This window comes from Xyrauchen texanus, chromosome 3 (assembly GCF_025860055.1).
Source record: "Xyrauchen texanus isolate HMW12.3.18 chromosome 3, RBS_HiC_50CHRs, whole genome shotgun sequence".
In the NCBI taxonomy this organism is placed as follows: domain Eukaryota; kingdom Metazoa; phylum Chordata; class Actinopteri; order Cypriniformes; family Catostomidae; genus Xyrauchen; species Xyrauchen texanus.
The window spans coordinates 27,903,533-27,910,146 of NC_068278.1; positions in this window are offsets into that span (position 1 = coordinate 27,903,533).

Below are 6,614 nucleotides of genomic sequence, written 5' to 3' on the forward strand. Positions count from 1 at the left end.
CTTGACAAAACTTCACATAGATAGTAATATCAAGAAAAACAGATGGCCACCAGAATGAATTACGTACAAGTGCGATTGTTCTTTGGATGCCAGGGTGTCCTGTGCTCAATGAAGTGTGGACCCACTGGATAGTTCTCAGACTTATAGCTTGTGGTACAAAGTGCTTGGTTGGGGGCAGTCAGGTGGTGACGGTTTGTGCTGTTGTGCTCTTTGTATTTCTTCCATGATATCCCAACTAATCGGTGCAATGATGACAGATGGTGGTAGGATTGATCCAGGATGAGGCTGGATGTGGGGTGGATCATGCCTGCGTGAAAGTTCATCTGCTTTGTTATTCTTGCTGCCAGGGTGGTTATTAACGGTAAAATGTAACCTTGTGAAGTCTGATGGTCTTGACGTGGATTCAGTCTCTTGGCTGCCTTGATGTATTCAAGGTTCTTGTGATCAGTGATAACTTGGAACGTGTGGACTGCCCCCTCTAACCAGTGACTCTTCGAGTGCTGCCGTCATAGGAAAGTAATTCCTTGTTCCCCACATCATATTTTTGTTCATTTATTTTGAAAAATGCACAAGGGTAAAGCTTGCCTGGGGCACCATGATTTTGTGACAGGACCACTCCAATCCCACAATCAGAAGCATCTACTTCAACGATGAAAGGAATGCTGGTGTCAGGGTGTTTCAGTATAGGAGTGGTCGTGATGCTTGACTTGAGGGAGATGAAGGCTTGGTATGCAGCCTCATTCCATGGCAACTTGTTGGGTTTTCCCTTGAGCAATGACGTGAGTGGTGCTGCAATGAGAATGCAGTTTCTGGTGAAGCGGTGGTAGAAATTGGCAAAGCCCTGAAATCGCTGTAGTTCTTTGATTGTGGAAGGTCGAGGCCATTTGGTAACTGCTGTGGTTTTAGAGACATCCATTTCTTCAATTTGGTGGCTGATATTGTAACCTAGGAACGTGGTATAGGAGCTATAAAACTCAAGTTTCTCTGCCTTGACAAATAGTTGGTGTTCCTGGAGACGTGATAGGACTGTCCTGACATGCTGGATATGTTGTTCTTTGTTTTGAGAGTAGATGAGGATGTTGTCAATGTAGGCCACCACATACTGATTCAGTAGGTCTCTGAAAATGTCATTGACAAAAGACAGGAAAACGGGGCGTTAGCAAGTCCATACGGCATGAACAGATATTCATTTACATTTATGCATTTGGCAGACGCTTTTATCCAAAGCAACTTACAGTGCAATTTTTACAGGGACAATCCCCCCGGAACAACCTGGAGTGCCTTGCTCAAGGGCACAATGGTGGCGGCTGTGGGGTTCGAACCAATGACCTTCTGATTAACAGCCTGAATGCCCTGATTAACAGCCCTGTGCTTTAGCCACTACACAACCACCACTCCATAGTGCCCCCTGGTGGTGATGAATGCAGTTTTCCACTGATCTCCTTCTCTGATGAGGTTATAAGCACTTTTTTTAGATCGAGCTTAGTATAAATTGTAGCCTCGCAGAGTTGTTCAAGGGCTGAGGGGATAATGTCAGTGGGTAACGGTATTTCAAGGTGACAGAATTCAGGCCTCGATAGTCGATACATGGACGTAGAGCTCCAACCTTTTTCTCCATGAAGAACAACCTGCAGCTGCTGGAGAGGTGGAGGGACGGATGTAACTGGAGGCAAGGGCTTCCTCGATGTAAGTTTCCATAGCTAGGGTCTCGGGGTGTGACAATGGATAAGCGTTGCTTCTCGGTGGAGCTGTATCAGGCAGAAGTTTAATGGCACAGTCCCATGGACGGTGAGGAGGAAGTTGAGTAGCTTTGACTTTACTAAAACTTCATTGAATTCTGCATACTCCTCAGGAATAATGGTTTCTGTTTGGAATTCAGGGTTCCAATGCTGGTAGTAAGACAAGGCATGGAGACAGCAACATGGAGACAATGTTCACGATAGAAACTTGACAATTTTGTGAGCTCACCCTGGTTTCAGGATATAGAAGGATTGTGGATGGCCAGCCAAAGATGACCCAGGATAAGAGTGAGTTTGACATACAGTGAAATGTTCTCCACATGAAATAGTCAAATCTTCATGGTTATGGGAACAGTCTGTTGGGTTATACCAGTACCAATGGGTGCGTTGTCAACTGTGGTGATATTAATCATTGGAATGCATTGAATGGTGGGTATATTGACTTCTTGTACAATTTCTTGATTTATGAGATTCACAGCAGCCCCAGAATCCACTAAAGCTGTAACATATTTTATATAATCACCAATGGAGATCTCTACAGGCAACAGAAAACTGTGAAGGATAGGTGATACAAATTTCGTGTTACTCACTTTCAGCCTTGATTCAGGATAACTTGATCTCTTGTGTGGGCATGCAGCATTGAGATGACCTGGTTCACCATAGTAATAGCAATGTTTTTCGTTACGTCAACATAGTTGTTCCTCCATAGAAACACAGGCGTAAACAACTTACATAGGTTCGGGTGATTCAGCGGATGCCTGTGCCTATACTGAGACTGTAGACTTAGAAGTGGAGTGAAACTGGGGCCGTGGAGCATTATGAAGCAGGTTATCCATTTTGATAGACGTTCATGTAATGAATTCAGACAGAATCAATACAACACTCACCCTTGCATATCAGTTCAGCCTTGAGTTCTTGGTGAAACCCCTAGCAGAAAACAGTTTTCAGAGTGACATCATTACTCAGATGTTACACAATAAAACATCAAGAGAAAAATATTCCAGCAGGGGAAATGATATAACAAAAAAAAATGCTTTAAAATTTGTCCATAACTGATAAAGTAAATTAGGTTGACACTAAAAATGGTATTGAACAATAACAGCGAAGTCTGTTACAGATGCAATAATATAAACTTTTGACTTTTCAAATCAAATGTTTTCTTGACCAAATAAAAAGTGCAACCTCTAAAAGCATCTAAAAGTGTGGCGCTCTTGCTTGAGACCCTGCAAAACATCCAGAGCTGGCGCGACTCCTGTCCAGCGCAAGTTTAAATAGGACATTTATTTTTAAACTGTGTGATCGGACACAAAACACGTTCGATGTATGGGGCCACTGAAAATATCAAACAGGACGGATTTGGCCCACGGATCGCCAGTTCAATAGACCTGGTTTACAGGATCACTTACGTATATTATAGAAGACCATCAGAATAAAATTGTGTACAGTACATGTATGTGCATGTATAATGTGTAGTGTAAAGAACAACAGACTGTGTGTTTGTGTGTATTTTTATTGCATAATAGCCAAGAGAATATTGCGTGCAATATTGCGTAAGGTTGGTTCTAAAAAATCTACAAAAATGTAAATGATATTTCAAATGTTAAAGACTAAATTGAAAATGTTTACTGAAAAATGTTTATGTCAAAATGTTCTTCATGTGGTAGCATCTAATTTAATCAAATTAATTCTAGTCAAAATTATTAATTAACAGCACTGATTAATTTTAAATGGTTAAATCAGCTAGAAATACCTCTTTAATGTAATAATAGCATATTCAGCCTCTCTTAAATGAATATGTGCTATGAAAATGTTCCCTGATATTTTTACCCATTTGTAAACAAATACATTATTAATAATTTGCAAAGTGATTTATTTCTATGCATCAATTCAGATCTATTAAGATTTTATTAGAGGGGACAGTCAGTGGGTGAGGCACAGGAGTGAAATCAGGAGAGAGAAAGAAGCATGGAGAGACTTGTGGATGGCACTGTGAACCCCTTCAATTGGCTAGTTCGAGCTCTCCACACATACTAATTCAATTAGATTTGAACCTTTCCTTTATAATTTAGTGCCCTCTCCCTGTCTGTGCCATTCATCTTTCCATGATAAATGTTTCATTGTTTTCCAAGCCCCCCCAAAATCTGCACCATAAAATGAATATCCACTAACAGCACTCTCTCTCTCTTTCTCTACTCTGCACAGCCTGAGTGCCTTAGAAAAGACATTTATATGAAAATCAGTAGAGCATGATGAAAGGTAGTAACACAACAATATGACTTCAAAATTATCTGTTGTTAACGGAAAATTGTTGCATTACGCAAATTTATGGAAATTCTGTTGATGCAACAGTCTGGATTGAACTTGCATATGCTGCAAATATTAGCCACAAAATTACGACCATAGAAGGATGCCAATGCGACATCAATGTGTCAGAGCACATGTGCTATATAGAGAAAACAGTTCAGTAAAGCAACAGCAACAGGTTAAATAGTTTCCCTAATGCTTGCTATGCATATTTAAAAAAATGCAAAAACACGATTTGTTATTCACTAATTATACAGTATACTTCCATTCGGTGTAAAAGGCTTCATCAAAATAATAATAGTAGCAAAAAATTATGAAAGTCCCTGGTGACTTGTTCTCCAAACCCAATCCCTAAGTCTTTCAAGCATATCTCTGTGGGAGCTTTATCAAGAGGGTATTTGAAAAATCAGAACATCCAGCATAGACCAGCAAAAGATAAAGCACTTGAGGTTAAGAGCCAACAGGCCAGATGGCAAGAGTTTGAACTTATGGGTCACTAACAAGCTAGACGACATGTCGCTGCATATCGGTCTAACATGGAAAAAGACAATGAGCAAGAGCAAAGGCCAGCAAGGGGCCTGAGCTGATTTGGGACAAGGCACAAGTCATCACTCACACTCTGGTGGTATATAGACCAGATTGGTAGGTGGAGATTGACATTACTAACATTCTGGGAGGGAACGATAGGGGTGGTCGTGATGGGGGGTCTTTGATTACACCCCCCCCACACACACACACACACACAACTGTTCGCCAGCACTGTGGCTCCTTAATCCAATCCCACTTCAAGTGCTACAGAAATATAGGGCTCTTGCAAATAGATTGTGAGGTACATAAATGATGAAGAGTAGCAAGGGAGACAGAGAACAGTATTATTGTTTGTGTAACAGTGGGATAACACTCTCTTTTAGGTTAAATATTTATAGTTTTTATTATTACCTGTCAATGTGACACCTGCATACCTGCAGATATTTCATGACCAGACCAGCTCTGAGGATAAGTAATAGGATATAAAAACTCTGTATTTTGTTGGACTGAAGTACCACCACATATGCAGAATGGTGCAATATGGTTCTCTAAATATAGTGGTTGTTTTGTTTCAAACATGAAAGAAATTTTCATAAGACTTGTAACTGTGAAGCATCGGGTTGGCTGATACTCACCAGCAGATGCATGGCTGATGAGACTTTTATGCCACAAATGTTGTCAATTCCATTGTGAATTTGTGTCAATTTCAGTCAAGTTAGCCATGATAGAAAACAAGCATCCAAAAGCCCATAGAGAGAGAGAGAGTGTGTGTGTGAGAGAGAGAGAGAGAGAGAGAGAGAGAGAGAGAGAGAGAGAGAGAGAGAGAGAGAGAGAGAGTGTAAAAGAACAAAAACACATTTAGCACTCCTAACTAAATAATCTTTTTTACATTGACTTCACATATTTATATTTTTCTGTGTCAGACCCTCATCTTATTCCAAACACAAATTAGTGTCTTTCTTATATGGAACACAATAGGATAATTTAATTTAAATTTTAATTTTCTCTGAATTTCTCTGAATGTCCATTGCACATTCATGAGCACTATGAGAGAAGTTTATTCACAGTGGCTCGAGTGTTCACACAGACACTTCTAAAAAATTATTGCATGAACGTGCCACTGTGACAAGCTTAATTAAGTGCCATTTTTGGTTGTTTCTTGCCAAAATTAACGTCACATGGACTACTTTTAAAATTAATTATATTGAATAGATGGACTGGGAAATACAATAAAAATGTTGTTCTACATTCAAATAATTAAGTCATTGAATTGAAAGTTTTACAAGCAATTGAATCATTCTTATTCGGATTAGGTCAGTCGTATTGAGCCAAAATAATTTAGTTGGATTAGGTCAAATTTTATATAGTAGTTTTAACATCATTAGGTTTTTCAAACTAAATGTATTAATGTTTATTAATTTTCTTATGTTGGTCCAACTCTGTTTATTTTATTGATCATTAGTATATGACAGGTGAGAAGGTTTAAGAGCAGTGAAACTGTTTCACTGTCAATTTAATAGCACCTGCTTATGGAGCTAAACAGAACTCTAATCAAACATCACTTAAATGTGATAGTCCATCCTCAAATTAAGCACAAGTGCCAATCTTCACCACAATGGTAACCCCCAAATCCCAAGCATAACAGACACTCTTTTAAAATACCAATATAACTGAATATTAAACATGAACAAATCTCCTCCTATTATTGCTTTGCTCAGAAATACATAAAATGGGGGCCTGGATAGCTCAGCTGACTACCACCCCTGGAATCCAGGGCGTGCTGAGTGACTCCAGCCAGGACTCCTAAGCAACCAAATTGGCCCAGTTGTTAGGGAGGGTAGATTTACATGCGGTAACCTCTTCGTGGTCACTATAATGTGGTACTTGCTCTCGGTGGGGCACGTGGTGAGTAGGGTTACAATGGTATGAGATTTTCACGGTATTATAACCATCTCAGAAAATATCACGGTTTCACGGTATCACGTATACGGTATTACACAATTACTATTATTAGTGAAAACAGAAGTGTTATTTTATTTATCT